This window comes from Centrocercus urophasianus, unplaced genomic scaffold (genome assembly GCF_019232065.1).
Source record: "Centrocercus urophasianus isolate 14NV4802_14NV808 unplaced genomic scaffold, USGS_Curo_1.0 seq_10, whole genome shotgun sequence".
Taxonomy (NCBI): Eukaryota; Metazoa; Chordata; class Aves; order Galliformes; family Phasianidae; genus Centrocercus; species Centrocercus urophasianus.
The window spans coordinates 8373755-8394060 of NW_024884142.1; the positions used below are offsets into that span (position 1 = coordinate 8373755).

General features: G+C 42.3%; 1 non-coding gene across 1 annotated transcript; it reads right to left on the reverse strand.

Annotated features, from left to right (window-relative positions):
- Positions 1-17372: 17372 nt before the first annotated feature.
- On the reverse strand, positions 17373-17444 carry TRNAM-CAU. Its single transcript has one exon. It is a non-coding gene; the product is annotated as a tRNA-Met (tRNA).
- Positions 17445-20306: the final 2862 nt, after the last annotated feature.

Below are 20306 nucleotides of genomic sequence, written 5' to 3' on the forward strand. Positions count from 1 at the left end.
CAGAGGTTATTGTGCCTACTGATGAATAACAGAGAAAAAATATGCAGTACAAAATCTCATCAAACAGTTGTAGGTGTATTGATGGTATTTGCAAGATGCACCAGCTGGCTCTGCTGCCCTCAAGCGCAAGGCACGGTGCGGCCTTCATAAAGGTTGTGTATGTAACAGTTTGAAAGCAGAAATGTGATGTTTAAAGGTGAAAGCAGGCATTGAATGGTGGGATGGATTTTGAAATAGAATCTGGGGTAGGTTTTTTGAGAAATGAGAAGGAAGATTAATTGGCTTAAAATATAATTTAGCCTTTTAAAAGGAGAATGGGAGACTCCTCATATTACAATGAGTTGGGGCAAATTTTCAAAACTAGAGATGCCTGAGTTTCATCTTCAGAATGTATCCATGAAAATAATTAAGAAAATTCATTTGCACTGGAGCAGTGAGCACAACACTGAATGTGTAAGAGTGTATTGACTTGGTTGACCTGTACACTTTGCAGCTAAGAATAGGAGGAATCTCCTTTAAACACCAACAGACATATTTTCAACAACATATCTGCTCTTTCAACACCTGCATTCCATTTCCAAAGGTGATCTAATCATCTCCAAGGCTAACCGAGGCCGAGAGCTGAGTGCTGAACAGCCCCTTTCACCTTCAAAGGCTGGACTTGGGCTCTTCTAATATCCTGTTTCTATTCTCCACTGACCCGTGCGGTTGTTGCTGCTCCACTCTGGGCAGCATGAGGCATCTTGCAGATATGTGAGTCAGCCTCACTGAACTGAAAATGCGAGACTTGTCCTCTGCAGCCTAATAAGCACGAGGGTTGTCTTCTGCTAACACTGCACACCTGTATTTCAAAGGAGGCAACAGGAAGGTGCCAATACTCCTCCGATAATTATTCTGGCAAGACTGGGGCTTAAGAAATAATGCCTCTACAGCTAATGTAGTTGGTGCATAATCCTTATAACTTGTATGGTTTCATGAACAACTGCAGGAGAAAAAATGGAGTGGAATGGAATGGAACAAAAATAAAATAAAATAAAATAAAATAAAATAAAATAAAATAAAATAGTAAAGAGCAAGTGCTTCGATGCTTCCCAGGCTGGGTGATGTAACAACTGACACTGAGAATTAAAACATGACTACCAGTGATCCAAGGTATATTGGAAACTACTATAGACTGCAGTAAGGTGGAGGGGGAGTAAAAAGACACCTCATACAGGTGGAAACAGCAAAGTCAATCTATTAAGCAACTATCATGTTTATACAGCTACCCATCTCTCAGATGCAAGCTGGAAGGAGAAAAAATGGCATTCAGCTCCTAGCTTTCCACAGCAGCACACGGAGAAGCCGTCAAGGCAGGCGTTCAGCACGGCATGCCACAGATATACAAGAAATCTCTAAGAAGGGAGGGTCAGATTGGTGAAGCAAGAGCTGCCAGTAATAAGTTCCCAGGAACACCAAGCAGTTTTTCTCAGCCTGGTGACAAGTTTGTTCATTTATAATGTGGTAGAAGCAAGGTGGTACTTGACAAACAGTCAGAAAAATTCCTTTGTCTCTTAAGCTTTGCATATAGATGCCTGCCATGTGCTGCTTTCCGAAAATAACCAAGACAGGCATTTTGTCTGGGAAATAACACATTCCATTGCATGTGGAGGTATGTCAGACTTCCATTTACCACAGTGTAAACAACACAAAAAGCCCTTCTGACAAATACTGCTATCTGCCAGGTGGCAATTTAAAAAAATGCTAGAAACTGGCACATGAGTATGGGAGCAATATGTTGGGGGCACTTTAAGTGCCTTATCTCTATTCCATCTTTTTTTGCCTAGAGCCATAATTTCCCTGAAAGCATTTTTTTTACTTATCAGACATAAGCAAATGTTCACAACTGAAATATCAGAGTGTCTGAGCAGTCGAGGTTGGCAGGGACCTTTAGATTTGGAAAAAATTCTAACTGCTTTCCAGGAGCAATTTCTCCTTTACCTTTGCTAGGATTGAGGTGAGGCTCAGTGGCTCACAGCCCCCTGGACCTTTATTCTTTCCCTTCTTGAAGGCAGGAGTGACATTTGCTCTTCAGAAACCTCTCCCAGTCACCGTGACAGCACTGCTATGCCATGTGAAAGTTACAGTCTGGACCTGTTGCAGTCCTGATACCCCTCAATACGCCGCACATCTCCCTACATTCTCCCCAGAGAAAGTGCTACATTTGGGGAAACAAATCTAGCCTGTTCCTTAGTGGGGGACTGGATTTTCTCATCCTTGTTAGGTCTGGAAATGAACTGCTTTTATTTGAAATATTTCTTGTTTTGTTTTTCTCCAAAGTTGCAACTTTCTGTGGCAACAAAATCTTTTTCTAAGCCAACCATATCGCAAAAGAAAATGTGATAACACAGAGATTCTGAGCTGTAGGGATGCCCTGAAATGGGGACCAAAAAAAAAAAAAAGCATCAACACAGGTGGGGCCATCAGCCATGATTAAAGTGCACTCATTGCTTTACTATTCACTCCTTTAACACCAATGTCTGCTGGTAGCAGTAGGGCTCAGTGAAAGGCTTGCCTGCTGGCTCCATCAGCTGCTTTTTCCTCCTGTGTACAACTAAATTATTCAAGTCCTATCCATTCCCTCAAAAACTCCCACAAAAAGACTGAGAGATGCTTTGAGACCAGTGGCAGATGAGCAAGCATCACCATTCCCACACCCATCAGGCTGCATGGGGAGCACTGGCAATTCCCAGACACTGGACAGAATGAAGGTTTAGAAGGGCAAATATAAACCATATTTGTCATCACCCTTCTGTACAGAAAAAGCATGCAGAGCTTAGGAAAAGTACTTTTAATATATGCATTATTAATAGAAAGCTAGTGTGCAGTAATAGCACTTTCTGCTCAACTGTTGTCTGCAGATGGATGAAAGAAGGCCACCAGAGAAGCACTGATGAGAAGCATGAATGATTATTATAAACTCATGAATAAATCTTGTTCTCTATCCTGTTGAAAGATACATGTTAATTTGAAAACTGCACTTGCACACACTCCTCTCCAAACACCAGCATTTTCAAAATGCAAAAGCTCACTAAGAGACAATGTTTAGATGCCTTTCCTATTGAAAACTGAAGAGGGAATGGTATCTTTTTTATACATCAACCTGCTTAAACCATGTCTGTACAAACTTGCAAAAGTATCACAAGGACAGATTCCTGTATCAAAAAGGACAGATTCCCTCCTGAATGTTAGTGTTTCCACACAGGTCCAAGAAGATCAGGGCATAAATGTAAAAAAGAAGTAAGGGGATTACTGATAATATTATATTCTACTCTTTCTTTAAACGACAACTTAATCCACAGGGACTTAAAGAACAATCTTTATCCTACCACAACAAATTCTTATATCCCAACATGAGCTTTCCAGTACAACAGTACTTAAGCAGAGCATTTCACAGAGAAAAAGCTGATCAAAAGCAGGCACAAAAGCAGCAAGTGAAGAGCTGCATAAGGTAGTCAGCCACCTTCTGCAAATATCATGCAACACTTTCAGAAATACAGTTTGAACTTTGGGTGGCCCAATGTGGAGCCAGGAGTTGGACCTGGCAATCCTGGTGGGTCCCTTCTGCCTGGATGTTCTGTGATTCTGTGCTTTTTGCTCTGTATCATCTGTTGTTTCTGCCCACAGATAGGCAGCCACAGGGGCTGTTGTAACGTGTACCCACGTGGCCCTTTTTGGATGCAATTCACCAGAAACCAGTAAGCTCCCTCGGCTTCCTGCACTGCTTAATTTGTGTTTCTACTACCCAACCACAAGGGCAGAGTGCTGCAAAATGAAAGCAGGAGTTAAACTGTGAATGGCATTTCCAGGGAGTTTTCCCCCCCAAAAAACTCCAGCTGATGCCAGCCATGAAAGAGCAAGGATTTCTCATCACCAACATTAAACCTGTCCAAAGGTGCTCATGGCTTGTGCCATTTGACTCAGTCATTTGACTATTTGGGGGTACAGTCATAAGCTAAATGAGCTGAAAATTTACCCAGTTCCCAACTGTGCGTCAGCCTTTCAGTCAAAGTGAATTGGCAAAAAAGCTATTTTGATATGACTTTTTAGGTCAGACTGTTCCAGGACTTCATAAACTGCTCACAGGTGCTGAATTTTTTATAGGGATATTTTCAAGAGAATGGTCATTAGGTTGCACAGTGTTTGTTCTGGCAGATACAACTGTTTCCATGGCATGCAAGAGAGGAGAAGCTTGTTGGAAACTTTTTTTTTTTGTTAAGAATAAAGGAGATAAAGGCATTGTAATAACAATCCCCCATCTGTTCATCACATGACCCCATCCTGCCCTTCTCGCATGTATTCAGAGCATCTCCACTCATATCAGCAATTCTTGATGTCTGGAAGCTTTGTCTTTTTTATTTTTATGCAAAGGAATATTTATTTATTTATGGATCCATTCAGAGCTTTAGGCACATACGCAGCTTAATCTATAGCACCTTGTCAAATGCAAACAGAGGAGAAATGCCAGGAGCTAGCTCTAATGACGCCAACCTCTGCCCTTGCAGGATGTACTTTGCCACCTGTGGGCATAAGCCTCATCTGGGCTCTTCCGCTCCATCAACAAGGAAAGCATCCAGCAACTCGTGCTTTCCCAGGGAAAGCAGAAGCAAACATCTCTTCTCCAGCCTGGCTTGAGTTTCATGGAAAGACACAGAGCGCAACAGTGTGCTGCATTTTGTTTGCATTTCATTTTTGCTTGAGCACTCAGTCCCAATTTGTGTAACAAGTGCTGGGCTCCGAGCTGTTTTACAGATCACACTGAAGTGAGCAGCAGCAGCAGATTTCCCTCAGCTGTTTTCCTTGCACATAGCTGAATGCGAAGCAGAGGGAAAGGGAAGGAGAGAAGAGAGGATCACACTGAGCAGTGTTGTGTAGTGTTCTTAAGCACTGTGCAAAAAGGAACTGTTATGAAAGTGCCTGGTTTATTGCTATGTCTATCTAAAATGACTGGGAAACCATCTGCTATGGAGATGTAAAACAGCTGTAAGATAGTGGACTTGAGGACACAGTCCCTCTGAAGCAACAGTCTTAGGACAATTATCACAGACCTTCTCTTCAAACCCTTCAGGCAGGAGCTAGAATTTCTTTGGGTCCAGTTCCCTCAACCATGAGAATCTCTATCCTAAAATACACCCATCAAGCTGAGAAAGGCTACTTAAAGCCTTCTCACAAAAGCACCTGGAAGGTCACATGATGGGTGAGCTGCTAGCTCTCTGCTCTCAAATGCCCAGATGCTAATCTGGGTGCAGAATTGTGGCACTCCAAAGATTCCTTACTCCTCCAAGGTTAGCAGGTGAGGGCTTCCATAGAAAAGCAAGGGACAAAGGGTCTTTCCAGGAACAACAACCATCCATGACAGCCCTGGCAGTAGCAGAGCTCTTGCATCCTTTCCTATGCATTTCATTCACCACTCGCAAGCACCACTGAATTACAGAATCGCAGAGTCACTGATGTTGAAAAAGACCACTCAGGTCATCCAGTCTAACCATCAGCCCATCAGCACCGTGCCCACTCACCATTTTCCTCAGTGCCACATCAACCCTTTTCTTGAAAACCTCCAGGGACTGTAAATGGTAAATGGGTCATTTGCCATGAAAACAAAATGAGGAGACGAGGTTTGTATCCTCACCTCCCTTGGGGAGCACATCCCCTTGGAAACCACAGCTCCTACGGTCACAATGCTTGATTTGCATGGTTGGACACCATCACAAACCTCTGCCAGACAGCGTGTGACCCCAATATAGCATCACTCCACTCCTTCTGTGCAGAGCATACTGCTATTTACATAATAGATGAGACATACCAAGGCATAATATATTTATGCTAGGTCTCAAGCCACCTGTGCATTATTCTAGTAGCCATTCCAGCAGGAAATGAATTCTACATCTCCACCAAAAGGAGATGCAAAAATTAATTTATATCCTACAAATGCTTCATTAGGAACCAAAATTTGCTTAAGATTGTTCAGCCAAAATAAATGATTAAATGTCCCATTCCTATGGGTGGGGGGGGAGATTTATCATTTTAGGATCTTAGTCAGGTAGGTGTATGCTCCTATTAGTGATTGTTACTTGGTCTCTTGGTCAAGGAAGTAGAAGAAAAATTTTTCCTCTGTGCATAAATGTAGAACTGCAAATCAAACAAGATACCATCTAGAGTCATACTGCTACGTACACGTGTGTGTTTGTGTAGATACATATGGCAATGCCTAGAAATCACCCTGGGTGATAAAAAGTATACGTCAGAAATACCCTTTACGGAAATGTTGAGCTCACAGAAGACAGCTATTCTTTCTTCATCTCCTTCCAGGTAAATACTGCTGTTCTCTCTGAAATGGCAAGGCTGACTAACTTTGACCTCTATATATTCCTCTCTCACTTTTTTGTCTGTCAAGAGCACAAGATAAATAAATGCTGTATTAATATTCTCCTTTAGAAGCAAATGAGCATAGTGCTTGTGAAGGGGGATACTAACCTGCTGCCCTGTTAATGCAGGACCTCAAGTTCAAAGCCAAAGCCGAAGGCTGTGCTGCACCATGCAACATGCTTCAGCTGATCCCCTCCAGAGACAATGCTGCTGCAGCAGTGCCCTACATCTGTCCCCAGTAGCACAGCAGCAATTGTAGAGTAGTCTAAAGCAAGGTGAGTGAGAGGTTTGCCACACTTTTGATCTGAGCTTTTAAACTGTTCATTGATTCGGTTAGTTCCGTGCCAAGCAAACAGCTTTTAAAAGAATAAAAACTGATCTTCACCTTCAGTGTATAAAAATTATCCCCATTATTAATTCTGAATTTGAGACTAAAACATCACAGTACTCAAAGGGTGGTTACAAATAGGACAGAAGTTCTCCCTTCACAAGGAGCCTCAGAGAAAAGGTAAGGGGCAGTGGGTACAAGGTACACCAGGAGAGGTTTTACCTTGATATAAGAAATAATTATTTTTACAGCAAACACAATCCATCTTAGGAACAACCTTCATAGGGACATGATAAAATCCCCACTGCTAAAGGCTGTCAAGGTGTCATTGGACAGGGATAATGGATAATCACACCCAGGCTCCCTTTTCCCATGAAAGGTGGGACCTGATGACCTCTCTAGGTCCCCTTCATAGAATCATAGAATCATAGAATCACAAGGTTGGAAACGACCTATAAGATCATCCAGTCCAACTGTCTCCTCATCACTATTGCCACCACAAGCACTAACCATATCTTGCAGCTCCTCATCCAGACACCTCTTGAACGCTGCCAGGGACGGCGACTCCACCACCTCCCTGGGCAGCCATTCCAGTCCTGACCACTCTCTGAGAGAAAAAGTTCTTCCTCGTGTCCAACCTAAACCTCCTCTGATACAACTTGTGGCCATTACCCCGTGTCCTGCTCATGGCCTGGGAGAAGAGGCCAAACCCCTCCTCACCACAGCCTCCCTTCAGGAAGTTGTAGAGTGCAATGCGGTCTCCCCTGAGCCTCCTCTTCTCCAGACTGAACAATCCCAGCTCCCTCAGCCGCTCCTCATAAGCCCTGTGCTCCAGACCCCTCAAGACCCCCTTCCAGACAAGGCTTTCCTATGTTGTTATAAGACCCATGCAATCCACCCACACTGCAGTCTCTCCTTCTGAACAAGTCTGATCTACTTTGAAATGATTGCACTTGCTCAGCTGATGGCACGTGACCAGAATGCTTGTCCCTTACTATCATTACCTTCCAGGAAAACTGATAAGCAGTGGTTATTCACAAATATCAATGAAATCCAATTATTTCATCTGATGTCAGTCATTAATGAGTGCCTACATGGAAAGAGGAGCTGCTTTGAAGAACCCCGTATCTCTGGAGGCAGTCCTGGGTGGCTGACGGGAAAGCTGGAAATAGGAACTTCTCCTGCAGTGCTGCACTGGAGTGTTTAGAATTTGTCATTTATTACTGTGTGTGATGGACTTCTCCACATACATTCACCGTGACACAGTGCTTCTCCAGCCTGTTCAAAATGCCCCCCAAGATTACATTGCTGCATCCTAATATCCCACAAAGAGGGCTCCTGCCTTTCAACCACATTTACATGCTCAGCTAACACGAATTCACCAGGTCCACAAAAACACCTCTTAGTCCTTCTCTTCTCTAAGCAGGGAGCTTCAGTTCCCTTCCCCACCTGGACCCACAGCCTGCTGTGGGGGGCCACCACTGTGTGTGGCCTTTTTCTTGGGAGGCATGCAAGACCAGCCTGGAAGCTCTGCGCCACACAGCACCAAACATTCTCTGGGTGCTTAATGAATATTAATTAGTGGGATGTGTAAAACAGCACAGCAATTAAGATGAGGTATTTTCACCCATTGAAGAATGATTAATATCTTGGACAGATGTGAGCGCTGTTCTTTGGTTGCAGTATATCGCATGGCAGATAGGCACACACACAAACAGCACTTCATCAGAATACTAATTAGTCTTCCTGAATGCAATTCATTAAAAAGACAATATTCCAAATTCCACACGACTTATGTTACAATTTAAACACTTGAATAGCTCTCTCATTTTAAACTCCATAGACAAATGCTGGCGCATGCCTACACACTCAGAGAGAACAGAGCCAGAGATAAATGCCCTTAAGATCTTTTAGACTGGAAGAGCGGAATGGAAGGTCCACCTTCAAAGTTAGTAACAGTCTGTGCCCACTGGCACTCTGTGCTGATTGCACTGACTGCATGTTTTCACATTTTTCACATATGCCTCCCAAAGGAGCAGGGCAGCAGCTAGCAGGATTTCCCAGTATCAAGTTGAGATCAACTCTCATTAATACCCAAGTCAGGTACTTCAGCGCATAAAGCAATCCCACAAAGTCCCTTCTGCTTTCTGTATAGCTTTGAAAACTAGTTCTTACAAAAAACTATTTCCTTCCCCCTGTAGTTGGCAGAAGCAGCCTAGAAACATGTCATATTTCATCTGCTGTTGTTAAACCAGGTGGAGGACGTCACCATGTAAAGAAGTGCTGCTTCCCAGGAAGAGGTCCCATTGGATATTTTCCTTGGAAAATGTTTCTGAATAATTCAAAATCAAAATCTGTGGTCCTGTTACATTTCAAGCCCCCCTTCATTCTTTTCATTGAAATATAATAGCATATTGCAATAGAACAGAATGGAACAGGACAGAATATGGTTTTCAACTTATTAGATGAAATTGCCTGGCATTCATGGCACAGTTTGACACCACTGAAATGTTGCACTTCAAAAAATCTGTCTTTTGTTTGCAACTAGAAATGTTTCAGCTTTTCTGTTTCACAAAACATTTAAAAATTCCAACTTTTTTCCAACATAATTAATGACAGATGCAAATTATACGATGTTGGAATTCCTTACAATACTTACTCTTTCAGTGGGCTGCTCTTGAGCTATTGGGTTTGCATAGTACTGTGCCCGATCTCTAAACAAATGGTTTTTATAATTAAATGGAGAAACTGAACTGTAGGATTAAATACAAAAATCAAGATTGACTGCTGGCAAACATAAGCAGGCATTCCTCTGGGATTGCGGACTCCCTACGATACTTCTCAAAATAAAATGTATAAAATAAACAAAAAAAAACACTCACAAAACAAGGACTATGCATTTAGCATTCAACTTGCTCTACTCACCATAAAATATTTCCAAACACATCAGTCTTTGCCTTTCTGCATCCTATTTAAAAGTATACTGCCTCATCAACAATAGTTTCCTGCTTATATATATTAACAGCCTTTTCATAAATTGACCTGAGAACTTCAATATCTTGACAAGTCACCTGAAATAACTGTTCAGCTCACATTTATGGCATATTTGAGTCATAAGTATTGGATCTGTCAGCCGAATTTTTGAATTTGACACCAAAGAAAACCAAACACACGAGATGAAATGTCCTGATCTCTGGATGCAAGGTGTCAAAGGGGTCCAGCGGAATGAAAAATTGAAACTGGGCTGTCATGAGGTTAGCAGGCATTCCTGAGAAGAAACGAAACAATCTGCTCTTGCTTTTTGATGCTTACACCAAGTATTTCCTCAGCTGAATTTCTGCTAGTCAAGCACGACAGGACCGCAAGTTTCCTTTGTTCCCAGCACATTTTCTAGGACACTTTACAGACTCAATTCTGAGCCTCAGGTCTGTGCATGGCAGGCACACCTGGTGTCACATCTGTTTAGCCTGTGTGCTGGAAAGGAAAGGTGGCTGACAGCAGTCATGTAATTACAGTCAAACTCTTAAGAACGTGAATGAATATTTAACCATTAATCGAATCAGTAAGGCGCACATTATTTCCATTACTATACACTTTAAAAAAAAAGCCTCAAGCAGCAAAGAACAGCAAGGCAGCTGAGCTTGATACACAGCTTTTTAAATAAAATTATTGGGTGTAAGACTTGTATATGTTCGCGTTCAACTGCACATCCATTTATTGAGCTGCCTCTGTGAGAGATGGATGGATAGCTGCGTGAAAGATGCGCACAGCAATGTCAGTCTGTGCAATAATCTTTAAATCACCGCATGTCACAGGGACTCACCTCTAATAACAAAGGCTCTGTGCAGGATGATGACAGTCTGTAGAGGATACTGCAATACTGATGCCACCGTGAGTAACACAGGCTTCCTCCTATCCCTTTCTCCTTGCCAGGCACTTTTAGCCAAGAGCACAAAGCTGTAAAGACTGGCAGCAGTGTCATAGGGAGGGCAGGATGATGGCAGAAGTTCAATAGCCAGGGATCATCTCCCAGAGATCAAATAAAAGTTTGAAAGAGTTTCACACACACCTTTGTTGAGGTCAGGATTAGTCATTAGGCTTTCTCGTTGTCTCGGACTTTGAAGATCACATCCTTGCTGCTCTCCCAGCACAGTCAGTTAAAGAAAATTGCTGTCACACTGTGATAAACCTTCAGGTCGCTCCAGGTAGGGTCCCCCTCTATCTGACCTTCACCAAGAGTCACACCGAGCTTTGTTCTTGCCTCATCAGTGCAGAAGAGCAGCAGTATCTCCCTGGTTAATGAAGTAACAAGTGCCAGGGCCTGCTGGCAGCAATGGCCTGAGCAGCTGCCTTCTCCTCAATGCCATCCCCATACCAAGACAGTGCTGAGCTTCCCCTCCTCCACCCAAACACTTCAGAACAGATGTGATGCATCCTGTGCATGGCCCTCCCAATCTGTCCTGCCATCAGGCAGCAGGGCCAGGGGTAAACCATCCTGGGGGTAATCCTCACTGCCCCCATGTAAAGGAGATGATTTGGGCTTCAGAGCTAACAGTCACGCTAACAGTCTTGGTTTGACACACGTCCAGCTCCCATGCCTCTACTTCTGAGCTATTCTCAGCAGCTTATTAATGGAAGCTAGTTTTGTGGTATGCTGATGCTGAACAGTATGGCTGCATCCTACTCAGGGAGTCCCCAAGGGCGTGACTTGATTGAGTTCCCTGAAGAACAGACTAGAGTTGGTAACTCTGAGGAGGAGATTTATTCATATATGGTTGCAGCCCAGCTCCTCAGCTTCCATCTATTTTCCTGTAATTACAGGGACATATGGTTGTGTTTTATAATTAATTTCCACAAATTAGGGGCATTTGGAGTTGGCTGCTTAGAATGAAACAATCAGGGTCTTATGGGAGTTTCCATTTTCTTTCATTTATTTACAAATATTTGCGAATTCGTTATCCTCATGGCAGAAAAAATGCTTTATACTTTCAAAACACTTTGTCACAGGGGACACCGGAGTCTTTGTTGAATTTAAATAACATTAATTTCTCAATACTACTCATTAGCCAGAATGCAATTTCTCTATAGGTGAGTAGACTGAAAAACAAAAGTGGCTGTTTTGACTCGCTGCTGTTATAATAATCTATAAGAATGATAGAAGTAAGACATTTATATTTTTACAATTCCTTATTTTTAGAGATAAAGATACTTACTGTGCTAGCATATTACCTAGAAGTAATGGAATCAGACTTTTTATTACAAATAAATATTGTATGCATACTTGGATTTGTGGAGGATCGGTGAGTAGAGCTCTCCAGATAACATCTATATGCAAAAGTCCCAGAAAAACCTACAGATGGAGTTTTGGTCTGGTTTTTCTTCAAGTGCCATTTAGGGATATGAACGATGTAGCACGCAATACATAGAAATAAATTTGGAAATATCAGGAATTAAGAGATCCTGAAATTTCCCCGAATACCCAGAAGAATTCCTGGAGAATGAAGCAGTGGAATAGTTCTCCAGGTAAGCAGTCTGACATTACTTTCCAAATTAAATCGCTGCCTTGGATGTAGTACTGGAAAAACAAACAGCAGTTAAAAAAAAAAAAAAAAATCCTGCCCTGTCAATAAATTCTTTCCGTTTGTAGCTCCCAGGATTAATAGACAAGCTTTTCATTTTGAAATAGAGATTGAGTAAAAGAGCTACACGACTTGCTGCTTTTTAGTGGGCCCACAAAAACTGCTTCAATTTCAAACAGAATATTCATCTTCTGCTCAACATTCAAATATACGCTCCACTGACATTAAATTAAATAGTGCTTCAGAGAAAGAAAAAGAGCGTTTCTCCAGGAAACTAGCAAAATTGTAATTACAGTGGAATTCACAGAAAATTCCAGATGTTAATAGATTTTTTTTTTTTCTTCTTTCCATACAGCCAACGGCTCAGCAGTCAGCAGCCAAAGGAACCATTCAGAAAACAAAACCAAAACAGAACACTACTCCACTAAGGCCTTTAAGTAAATATGGAAAACAGATTGTCTTACTCTGTTTACTTCTTTAGAGGAAAAATCCAGTGGAGTTTGTTTGGCATTTCCCAATGACTGTCCTTGTTGATGCAAATGTTAAAGGGGTCTTTGAATTTAATATTTTCTGTCTGCAGAGTCACAAAACAAATTTAACCTGGAAGAGACTTCACTGCAGTCCCCGCTCCAATCTCCTGCTCAAAGCAGGACCAGTTCCAAAGTCCTTCATATATAAGGTTTTATTGCCTTATATATCACACCTGGAGCAGTAGGAGATAATGGATACATGACACCCCATCTGTAACACCTGGAGCAGAGCCAGCATGGCTGAAGTCAGTATTTTAAGGCAGTCTCCATTGGCTGCATGGTCATCTGCTCAGGCCACGTTTGCAGAAGGGCTCAGCCATAGCCTAACAAGTATGGTGGAAGAAGCCCCCCCCCCAGCAAGGCATCCATCCTACTTGGACATCCCTTTTACAACAGGTAAATTTAGGTCCAGCATCCAAAGAGGATGGTTTCTCCTCCCTGGCAGATCCCAGAGACCGGCGCTGACCATTTCCATTACAGCCTGAACATAGATTAAATGAATCCATCCAAGACATGAGCCATGGAGTCATGGAATCATAGAAAATCTCAAGTTGGAAAAGATCCACAAGGATTGCCGAGTCCAGTCCCTGGCTCCACACAGGACTACCCAAACCCAAGCCCTGTTTGGTGCCCCAGAGCTCCCTGAACGCGCCACGGCACTCGGGGCCGTGCTCACCACCCTCTGGGGCAGAGCCTTTCCCTTACACTGCTCAAAAAAACTGTGGTATGAATCTTCCCCAAACTGGTCAAAGCTTCTGCAGCCACAACAGTATCCTCATAAAAGTGACTTCATCTTCTGTGGGCTGGTTGCAATACTCCTTAATGGAGGAAATGTCAGCCACGACCTCCAAGTCACTCATTTTCCAGCACAGATGTTCCAGAAACAAACTATGAAATGCCATTATATCCCACAATTTTCAGGAATTTTGAACTGCTCCCAAGTTACGTGCTTTCACTGATAGGTTTTGAGGCCTTTTACATCCAAAATGACATTCTTAAAACTGCAGCACAGTGTAACAATGCAGACAGCGCTGCAAAAGGAGAGGCTAACAGTATTAGATCTCCCAGCCTCCAGTGGGATTTCTCATGACCATTTACTCTGTCTCGTTGAGCATATATCTGATTTTTTTTTCCTTTCTGCAGCAAAACAAACTGCACACCCCCAACACATGCAGCAGCACACCTCCACGTGCTGCAAGTCCCACATAAGCCAAGCAATTCCAGCACGAGAGGCAGGAAGGGATTGTCTCTAGCACTGCAGAAATCGATGTAATAGAAAATTAATTTTGCTGTTTTAAGGATTTGAGAGATCGTTCCTCTGTGGAGAAGAATAAAATCAAGGGGAGAAAGTGTAAGTATGGCTGTCTACATCCCTACTAGACATGACTTGGGCATCGCCCACACCTCTCCCACATCACTGTGGGGAGAACAGCAGGTCTTTGTTTTGAGTGCCTGTGATACCATGCAGGTAAGCAAACACACAGGAAACAAGATGGAAAAGTAAATGAGGGAGAGAGGATCCCATGTTATGTAACGCTGCACTTAAGAGAATTAATTGGGGCAGGCTGATAAGAATGAATTGAATGTGTGAAAGCTGCAGTTGTTTTAATTGAGCAGCTTTTCTCCAGGGAAGAGAGCTAAGTTTAAACCATCTGTCCAATTTCAGTGTCACTTGCCAAGGAAATGATTAAAATATTTGAAGATTAAATCAAAACTCTGGGAATCTAGGCGGAAGCCCAGTAATAAATGATTCGGGGATTTGCTTTACTGTAACATGAAGCTGAAGGCTGGAGAATGTTAAACACCACTTCTCTCTCCACGTGCACACACACACATGGACTTGCCCCTGCAAGTTTCCAGTGGAACGTGTGAACTCTAGGAAAACATGGAGATTGGTTAAGCAAAAGATAGTTAAGCACAAGACCAGCTGTCCTCTTTATGCACAGATACTCCAAAAAGTCCACCGTTGTTCCAAGCCAAACGTTGGTAGTGGAATGAATTCCCATAGCTCTTCACTTTTCAAAACAGCTTTTCTGCAGCTTGCTTGGGGACCTGGAGCACACAGGGTGCAAGGCAGCCTGTTGCAAGCTGGTTTCACACAGAGGAAATGACGACTTAACTCTAATACAGCAGACACCTTTGTTTCTATGGTTGCTTTTTTTTGAGGAATAGAGAAATTTTCTTCTAGAAACATAGTGAGAATCTCATTCCCAGCTAGAACACATCCTGTGCAATTCGTGCTGACTGTGCTAATGACCAATCTTAATAAATTATCACTCACTGTTTTAATTATGGACAAATAATATCAGCAAAAGTAGTATCTCTGAGTTCATAGATACAAATCTTGACTAACTCTCGGGCAAGAACAAATCATATCTTTGCTGTTCGTTGCTGTAGACTGATAACAGATATTTTTGGATCTGCTATTTAATCAGGTTTCCATCCACGAGTGTTCCCTGAATAGGGCAGCCAGCTCCTTATTCATTAACTCATGTTTTCATTGTGCCTCAATAGCTGCCTGCATTTCCTTGTATCCAGGTAATCCATCAATGCCCCTTTCACCTTTATTAAATATTGATTTGTTTACAGAAATTTTCTTAACCAGAACCACTTTTTGTTTTGTTTTACCAACCTTCCTATCATTAATGAGCAAAATACCATCTCTTTTCCTTATTAGTTTTGCTTCTCTGAAAAACGCAATTTACCATGCACCTAGGAGATGCAGGTGCTTGTTGGACATTCTTCTTGCTTACACAAAATGTACAAAACTGAGGTACTCGCACCCCCAAAAAATTAGTAACTACTCAGTGATAAGTTTCTCTTCTCTTCCTTTAGAGCAACTGCTCTATTGACCTACTCTGTAGGACAAATCAAAGGCTGATATTCCATGCACAGAAGATTTTTAAAGTATGAAGTATATTGTAAAATTTAATATTGTGATTCTTGAGACCTCCAGTGCTACTTTACTACTAGCAGCATGAGTTCCTGACTAGAATGGTGAGGCATGAGAGAGCATAGCTGGGACAGAGATCCAAATTCCTAGCACAGTGGATCTAATGAAGAAAATACATTTGCAAATATAGGGATATTTTTTATATCAGAGTACCTAATATTTACCTAATATTTTTCCTTTTTTATAAAAAAGAAAGTAGGTACTATTTTGTATTCCATAAAACATTCTTTCTGCTAGGGAAGTCCTTTAACTATTGAATTTTTCTTCATTTCTGACAATATTATTTATTTCTAGCCCAGTCTTTCAATTTAATGAAGGCTGTATTTCTTCTGAGAAATCTGCAATAAATGAGAAATGTTCTGATGAAAAAAAATCATCATAGAATTACAGGCTGTATTTTCTTCTGTCACTGCAAAATGTGTGAAAAATGTTGTCTAAAATAATCCAGGCATAACCATTCTCTCTATCTATTTTAAAACAGGATTATTGGACATTTTTTGTCGTTGCTGGGTTATACTTTCTACTCAAAACAGTAGCTTGCACATTTCAAAATTAAACCTTTGCCAGAGCTATTCAGGGAAAGCTTTAGAAAGAAGAAAGATGTAATAGTACTAGATTTTTTGGTTTTTTTCCCCTTAAATTTCTGTTTTATCTTTGAAGAGCTTTTTGTTTGAAGACAACAAAGCAACAGAACCTCTGTACCCATGGATGGACCCCTCTGAGTTGCAGGTCATGGGGAGGACTGAAGTGAAAACACAAAACCCTGGTGCGGTCAGTGAGGACCAAGAAAATGTTTGCAAGGCTCCTATCAGAGCATGGGACTGGGGCATGTCCTTGGTGGTGATGTCCAAGGCGAACAGGCACCTCTTCTAGCTCTGCCCCATCAGCCTCAACCCTCAGTTCTTGTCTCAGTTCTGCTTAAACTGTGACAACCTACCCCAGCCTGGAACATTGCTTATGCTGGACTAAAGCAAGACGGTGCAGAAAAGGCACAGCAAAGGGGAATAGAATGGAACACAAAGCTGGAGACTCACATCATAAAAACCGCCTTGCCAAGTAAAAAAAAAAACAACAACCTGTTGTTTTACATAGTTGATTTATTGTTTTCCTTCACTTTTCCAGTTCCAATTGCAATACCTTTAGGCCATAGTCAGTGGAAAATCTCCTGACTCTGCCAGACCTCGCAGGGATATCACCAAGCAGACACACAAAGAAAACAAGGCTGTTGGTGCAGTTTGACAACACTCACTAGCTCTTACGTGATGTGTTGCCGAGAAAAATCCAAGGCCTTTTCATTTCTCCATGATAGAATCATGCAACGATTTGGGATGGTAGGGACCTGTAAAATTATCTAGCTCCAACCCCCTCCTACAGGCAGGGACGCTTCCCTCTAGACCAGGTTGCTCACGGCCCCATCCAGCCTGGCCTTAAGCACATGCAGGGAGGGGACACCCACAACTCTCTGGGCAACCTGCAAGTACAACCAGACACGGTTGTGCCCCAGCAAACCCAGGGATGCGGTACGACAAGTTCCAGTCACATTAATAGATGTTCATTCCAAAGTAAAAATGAGAACATAGCAGAGGATGGTTTCGATCCATCGACCTCTGGGTTATGGGCCCAGCACGCTTCCGCTGCGCCACTCTGCTGTTCTCTCTGGCTTCTGCTGGAGCCACAGGAGGCTACATGGCAGGAGGGACCTGCTGCATGGCTGTGGGCTGCAGACCCTAAGCCAGGCTCCAACAGCAGTGCCACTGGGCCACAAAGATCCAGGTGCAGCTTTCTGCTAAATCCCATCTCCTTGAATAACGCTCCAAGCACCAAAAGCCCATGCATATCCAACAACTCCCTCTCCTTGCTTGTCAGGTTATACCATAAGAGCCCACAAAGGAATTATTCATGGAAGGATCCAATACGTACAGAAGGATCTACGACATACGGAAGAGACGGGGGCTTGGACCAAAAGACTTGCAGCTGTCCATTCCAACCTCAACTACTCTGTGACTTTACGAACGTAGGCAGCCCAGCCCTGCACACACTCCCTACATGGAGGTGATTCTTTCTGTTTTTGCTTGCTAAGCTAGGTTAAACATCTCTTCTCCCAAGGCCAGAGTATGTTCATGACTGTGAAACCTGTGGTGTTGCGGGCGTTGTTGTCTCTTGACATATGCATGCCTGTTAAATAGACAAAAGTCTTCAGAACTTGTTCTTCTGTAGTGCAAATCTGTGGTTGTGTGATTTATTCGCATCACTGTAGAAGTGCAAGTTAAACTTGAAGCAAACTCAAAACAAAAAGCCCTGAAACCATGCCAAACAAGCACCTGAATTAGATGAGACACTTCACTGCACTCCGCAAGCCAACACTTCTGTTAATACAAGCACCCAGGAGTCACACAGCTCCTCACCAAAATAGCTCCCCACAACTGATACGTGCTTCTACCTTGGTGAACCAGAGTGACTTTTGACCTGAGAGTGCTGCATTGAGAGATTCGTTCCTGCAAAGCCCTTCTTTTTTCTAAGCACCTCTCAGCCAAGACATGTATTCCTCCAGCTTTTGAAGTTCTGACTAAAAACCATGAAAAGCTTTGCTAACCAGAGAAGCAGCAGAGAAATGGATATGGAGATAAGAAATTAACTTTAGTAAAGAGAAGTTCTGCACACCTTCGAGACAAGAACAGCCAGAGAAATACAAAAGACTGAAAAGAGCCACAGCTAATGGAACCTTTGTGAAAGAAATGAGGCAGTGGAAGAAAAACTTAGCACGAGTAGGGAAAACTCTATAATTACTAACTATGGCTGAATCTCAACACTGACAAATATTTTTACTGGAAAAAACTGATACAGAAATAAGTACTGTACCTTAATTTCAATGCCCCGTAGTGAAATCAGGACTAAATCTTCCTGGTCCCAACTCACTACCATGCAGAGTGAATCTGCTGGATTTGGAAGACAAAGTCTAACATCCTCCAGCTGCTGCCCAAACCAGGAAGAAGGAAAACTGCTTTCACTGAAATTAAGGGAAATTTTTATCACAGACTGCAATGGGGACCCAAACTCTGTCCCTAACAACTGTCTTGATGGCAGAGAAGTTATAGCAATGTGAGTGGCACTTTTGGCCCTCAGTTTGTTCTACTATGGTCAAGCTGGAAGACCTGCAGTGCCAGGAAGCACTGCTGAAGCTCCGTCATCTCCACCTACCAAATGCTAATTGCATCTTGGGAAGCTGTGTCAGAGACAGTGCTGCCCTGGATGGACTGGCCAGGAAGCTCCAGAGGACTTATCTCAGGATTTCACACTGGTCAGGAATCATTCCTACTTGGGCACTCTAAATGGAGACACTATTTTGGAGGGAGCAGAGATTACCCAAGATTATTGTGTCATAGTGCTGCTCTGAGTGCCAAAGCCCAGTCCTACGGTTTAAATTTTTTTAGCACAGGGAGATGTGCCGCTGTAAAATGATTTAACCCATTCTTCTGCCCAAGGACACTGGATAGAAGTACTTCAGTCCCATCAAGAGAGAAGCAGCAGTATAATTGAGGTGCCTTGCTAAAATGCAGCCAAGGTTTTACCACAACCACAACCCCATTCATGTCTTTCAAAGACCTGCAAGCAAAACAATCTTTGAAAGGACCTGGAAGCGATGCCCTCTTTTCCCATTATATGGGAGGAGGAGTTGAGCTAAAAGCAGCCTTTAGTAAATGCCACTTTAAATGAAGCAGATGGACTAATGAAAGTTAAAAAATAATCTGTATGTAATTATCTCTTTTACATATTAAAAAAAAAAAAAAATTATATGATTGCTTTGAAACTAAGTACTGAGTGTGTCTCTCGTTCAGGAGACAAGCTAACTGTAAGATACCAAGACACTTGAAAGTCAGAAATGTAGGTAATGTTGATAACATCATCATACAGTGCAATAATAGCGTTAAGTCACTCAAGGTCTTTCATTTTTGGATCTGCCCCATATGAGCGTGACATTCATTAGTTCAAACCTGTATCGTGCTACAGCAGTTAAAAAAAAGTTGCTAGGAAAAGTATTAAAAATTGCATGAGGAGTCTTTCCCTCAGGCATTTCTTTTCAAGGTCAGAAAGCCTTGTTCTTGTTTTTTCTGCTGACATGAAAACATTCAGAGAAATAACGTGACATGAAGACCCATACCTAATCCAGCTCTTTAATTCTGAACACCTTCATCTTCATACAGTGTTTCAAATATGACTCGGTTTGATCTCCATCAAATAAAATACGTGCCATGTTCTCTGACATTCCTGCTGCAGGATGTGCAAGTAAAAAACCACACCAGGCTATGCAGAGCCTCATGAATAAACACTGCTTCAAATTTCCCTTCATCCAAACCAGAAGAAAACATTTCTGACAGCTGAAAGGTATGATGAGTGTTGTGTTTCTTTGCTTCTCTCTTATTTTCCTCTTTGCTTAATGCAACAGCTTTCATTTATTCATAAATCGAGCCAATGCCTTGTCACAAAGACATTATTATGCTAACTACAACTAG